Source organism: Triticum aestivum, chromosome 4B, assembly GCF_018294505.1.
Source record: "Triticum aestivum cultivar Chinese Spring chromosome 4B, IWGSC CS RefSeq v2.1, whole genome shotgun sequence".
NCBI lineage: Eukaryota > Viridiplantae > Streptophyta > Magnoliopsida > Poales > Poaceae > Triticum > Triticum aestivum.
The window spans coordinates 250,005,772-250,011,596 of NC_057804.1; positions in this window are offsets into that span (position 1 = coordinate 250,005,772).

Consider the following 5,825-nt stretch of genomic DNA (forward strand, 5'->3'; position numbering starts at 1 on the left):
GTTCATCCAATCGATCGGCTTCAGTTAGCAGCAGTAGGGAAGGAATCGCTAGATCGGGTTCAGTTAACAGCCATCAATCGATCGCTCGGGTTCAGTAATGCGTAGCCTGTAGTGCAATCGCTCGGGTTCAGTTAGAGACCAATGCCTCGCTCGGGTTCAGTTAGAGCCAACGCCTCACACACACGCACGTACCTGTACGAGAGAAACGCGCATTGCTCGGCCCCCAACCTCCCACCATAACTGGGAACTCCCGGAAATTTTCCTCACCCTCGCTTCTACCATGGTTTTTTCCGTCATGGACGTCCCAAAGAATGTCATGCAGCTGCGTCTCTGGCCCGCCCAGGACGAAAAGCCCATTTTCTGTCATGATTTTTTTTCATAGAAGTAGGAGCCCACCACATATATGATGATACCGGGTTTTGTCACAATTATCGTCATAGAAGTGTCATATGTATGACAGAAAAAAATTCGTTCGGCCCAAAATGTCACGGATGTGTCTTTTTTTGTAGTGATAGCGGTCGATGTGTGGAGTAATAGTAGTAGATGCAGAATCGTTTCGGTCTACTTGACACGGACGTGATGCCTATATTCATGCTCATTGCCTTAGAAATCGTCATAACTTTGCCCTTTTCTATCAATTGCTCGGCAGTAATTTGCTCACCCACCATATTATTTGCTATCTTGGGAGAAGCCTCTAGTAAAACATATGGTCTGCGGGTCTATTTTCCATCATATAAGTTTTTGATCTACTATCTTGTAATCTTTTACTTTTCGATCTATAAACCAAAAATACCAAAAATATTTACCTTATCATTTATCTATCTCTATCAGATCTCACTTTTGCAGGTAACTCTGAAGGGATTGACAACCCCTTTATCGCGTTGGGTGCAAGTTTGTTTCATTGTTTGTGCAAGTCTTTATGATTTGTGTATTGTCTCCTACTGGATTGATACCTTGGTTCTCAAACTGAGGGAAATACTTATCTCTACTTTGTTGCATCACCGTTTCCTCTTCAATGAAAAAACCAACGCAAGCTCAAGAAGTAACAGGAAGAATTTCTGGCGCCGTTGCCGGGGAGATCTATGCCAAGTCAAGACATACCAAGTACCCATCATAGAAGTCTCATCTCTTGCATTAAATTATTCGCCATTCGCCTCTCGTTTTCCTCTCCCCCACTTCTAAAACGGTTTGCGAAAAGATCCGCCCTTCTCTTCGCCCTTTTTCTTCGCCCCTCTTTGGTTCGATCTTTTGTTCGCTTGTGTTACCATGTGCCTTCTTTTTGTTTGCATCTTCTCTTGCTAAAAGTTTATGGACCCACATCCACTTGCTAATCTTTTTAAGATATCCAATTATGATGAACCAATTTCTAGCGAGTTGAGTGCACTAGATTATCTTTATGAGGTTTTGCCTGAAATTCGTGAATCTAAAAATTGTGATGAAGTAATTTATGAAGAGCTTCACGATAGCTCCTTGAATAAAAAGCATTATTGCAATTATTTACTATAAATTCTATTGATTTCAATTGTGCTAATAATTTGCAAAACCCTAAGCTTGGGGATGCTAGTTTTGCTATGTCCACTACTTGTTGCAATGATCATGATTGGGGTGATTATTCTTATGATCTTGAAAATTTATTAAGCCCCATGATAAATATGAGATTGATAATACTGTTTGCAATATTATTGAAAGTGGGTTTGGAAGAGTGTCAACTTTAGATCCCACATATTTGCAGAATGTTCAATCTGATGAAATTTTTGATAGAAGTGGGTTTGGAGAGGTCATGACTTTAGTTAATGTTAATCCCAGTATTTCGGAAGAGTGTCAACTTTGCATGCATGTGGATCATGTTGAGAATACGTTATGTGATATCTATATTGTTTAATTTACTTATGATCCTGCATGTAATTATTATGAGAGAGGAAAATATGGTTGCAGAAATTTTCATGTTACCAAATTACCTCTCTTCATGATGAGATTGCTATCGTCTGTTTCTTCTTCCTTGCATATGCTAGTTTTTGCTTCCCTTGATAATTTGTTTGTTTATAAACCTATGCATAGGAATTATGTTAGACTGAGATGTGTTTGTCACGTGTGAGGGAGTCCTGGATTAGGGGTATCCGGACAGCCGGACTATATACTTTGGCCTGACTGTTGGACCGTGAAGATACAAGACTCAAGACTTCGTCTCGTGTCCGGATGGGACTCTCCTTTGCATGGGAGACAAGCTTGGAGATCCGGATATTATATTTCCTTCTTTGTAACCGACTCCATGTAAACCCTAGCCCTCTCCGGTGTCTATATAAACCGGAGGGTTTAGTCCTTAGAGACAGAATCATAATCATCATAGGCTAGCTCCTAGGGTTTAGCCTCTATGGTCTCGTGGTAGATCAACTCTTGTAACACTCATATCATCAATATCAATCAAGCAGGAAGTTTTTACCTCCGTCAAGAGGGCCCGAACCTTGGTAAAACATCGTGTCCCTTGCCTCCTATTACCATTAGCCTCAGGCGCACAGATCGGGACCCCCTACCCGAGATCCGCCGGTTTTGACACGGACATTGGTGCTTTCATTGAGAGTTCCTCTATGTCGTCACTGCAAGGCTTGATGGCCTCTTCAATCGTCAACAAAAACATGGCCCAGGGTGAGACTTTTCTCCCCGGATAGATCTTCGTGTTCGGCGGCTTCGTACTGCGGGCAAATTCGCTTGGCCATCTGGAGCAGATCGACAGCTATGCTCCCAGCCATCAGGTCAGGTTCGGAAACTTGAACTACATGGCCGATATCCGCGGAGACTTGATCTTCAACGGGTTCGGGTCTACGCCAGGAGCGCTGGACAATCACGATGGGCACGGCTTAGACCTGCTGTCGGACAATGCTCGGGATATCGCCCCTGCAGGAGCCCCGGACCTAAATCCGGAGCAGATTGCCTCGCCCGAGGACGGGTGGATGGACCCCGCCCCGAAGGCCGCACACTTATCGGCGGTAGAGCCGAAGACAGGCTTCACCCCCAAGGAAGCCTGTAACACCGGACCCTCGGACTCGTATCCGGCTGTAGGTTCCAGTCCGCGCACTCCTGAGCCCGCCGATTCTAGTTGGGCTCCGGTAATGGAGTTCACCGTTGCGGATATCTTCCAGCACTCGCCCTTTGGCGACGTGCTGAACTCATTAAAATCTCTCTCTTTGTTAGGAGACTCTTGGCCAAACTATGTCCGGCTCGAGTGGGAAGCAGGCGGCAAAGGAACTCGTGGCCCACCCACCACCCACTTCATTGCCACGGTCGATGATTTAACCGACATGCTTGACTTCGACTCTGAAGACATCGACGGTATGGACGACGATGCAGGAGAGGAACAGGAACCACCGCCCACGGGGTGGTGGACAGCCACCTCCTCATATAATATATATATGGTGGACACTCCGGAGGAAACCAATGGCGATGAGGCAATGGAGGATAACCCCTCAAGGAAGAAAAGAAAGCATGGGTGTCATCGGCGCCGCTCCAAGCCTCGCCACAACAATATCGGCACCAGTGACGAAAACAGTCCAGATGGTGCCGAAGATGAATACAACCCCGATCAGCTTGCCTTCGAGCAGGCCGAACAGGAAGACGGGCAGGTCAGCCTAGACGAACAGGCGACGGATGGATATCCGGAGGAGGACAACTACATACCCCCCCTCCGAAGACGAGATTAGCCTCGGCGACAACGAGTTCAGCATGCCTGAGGACCCCGTGGAGCAGGAGCGCTTCAAGAGCCGGCTTATGGCCACTACGAGGAGCCTGAAAAAGAAGTAGCAGCAGCTCCAAGCTGATCAAGACCTGCTCACAGACAAATGGACCGAAGTCCTGGCAGCTGAGGAATATGGACTCGAGCGCCACACGGCTGACCGGCCACCTCGTGGCCGGGATAAAATGGCGTATCAGCCCGAATACCAGCCCGCACCCCCACACCAATACACTACGGCCCGGGGCAATAGGCATGACCTGCAAGATATACTAGAAAACAAGGACAAGGGGCTGCACAGCGACGATGACGAGGAGCCCCGGCGTCCGAACACGGAAGGACAGAAGAAATTTCCTCCCCAGGTGAAAACAGTTAACATGATCTACGCCACCCACATTCCCAAACAGGAATGGAAGCGAGCACTACGGGACATCTATGTGACGGAGCCAGTCGCCCCAAAATTCAACCCATGGTCAGCCTGTACGATCACCTTCGATCGTAGGGATCACCCAACTAGCATCCGTCACGGCGGTTCAGCCGCATTGGTCCTAGACCCAACCATCAACGTATTCCTCCTCACGCGAGTCCTTATGGATGGCGGCAGCAGCCTGAACTGCTTTATCAGGACACAGTGCACAAAATGGGCATCGACCCTTCAAGGATCAAGCCAACCAAAACCACCTTCAAAGGTGTAATTCCAGGAGTAGAGGCCCGTTGCATGGGCTCCATAACACTAGAAGTGGTCTTCGGATCTCCGGATAACTTCCGAAGCGAGGAGTTAATCTTTGATATCGTCCCTTTCCGCAGTGGTTATCACGCACTGCTTGGACGAACTTCATTCGCTCGATTCAATGCGATACCACACTATGCTTACCTCAAGATCAAGATGCCAGGACCTCGTGGGGTCATAACAGTCAATGGAAACATGGACCGCTCTCTCCGTACAAAAGAGCATACTGCAGCCCTCGCGGCAGAAGTACAATGCAGCCTTCTCCGGCAAACCACCAACCCGGAGACAACAACCCCGAACACCATCAAGCGAGTCCGGAGTACCCCACAACAGGATCGCCAGGCACGCCAAGAGCGCGACTAGAAGTCCGGCCTCCGCTCCAGCCCCACCAATGCAGCATTCGTGCAGCGTGTACATAATTACGCACTCAAAATACCATGGGCATAAGGAGAGGCGCAATAGTAACTCAGTCAACAGTGCGGTACAGCCGCAACATACTTTAAATAACCCCGCTTTATCTTTCAGGACACTGCTTTCGGGCAGCCTCTTCAAGAAGAGCCAGATTGTCGGACTTGCACAGGGGAGAAAACCAAGGAGGCAAAAGGCTTTGCACACAAAGGGAATACCCAGGTGGAATCTGTTCACGATCATTATACCTGTTTTACATACCTACATGCGGCCCGCCCTTGGATAGGACATGTTAAATAGTCCTATTTACTTCTGCTTAACACATTCATTGTAAACATACGCTTAGACGTATTATTCATCAATGGGAGATAATATATAGCATCAGCTTATTATTCCTATTTGCACATTTTTCACACAAATGTTTATCTAATATTGCATCCGTACACCTTGGTACGTTCAGCTTGCCAGGGGCTTCCTATGGCGCCCCATAATACGGCAAGACAAGTCCGAACACTTTCAACAGTGCGGCACCTGGAACTTATAGCATTATATGCATCAGCTCTGAATCATGTCTTGGGTCAATAGTTGGGTTTGCCCGGATCCCTTGTTTTGGTACCTTACGTTCCGTTATATCGGCTAAGGTAGCGCAGGGAGAACTACTGTGATTGTGTCCCGGTTCTTCCGGACGAGCACCTCAGTAGAGAAAGTCGAAAACTGACCGGCATGATGCGGTGAGAGCATGTCGCTGTTCGAGAGGTCTTAGAATCCCTAAAGATTTTTCCGCTTTATGCGAGGAATCCGGACTGACTTGAATGGAACTATAACTTGCATGATTTGAATGGAACTAACCCGGACTGACGCTATTTTCAGCAAAACTACCATGGTGTTATTTTTGTGTAGAAATAAAACTTCTAAGAATGACCAGGAAATCCACAGAGACACATTTTGGAATTAAGAAGAAAT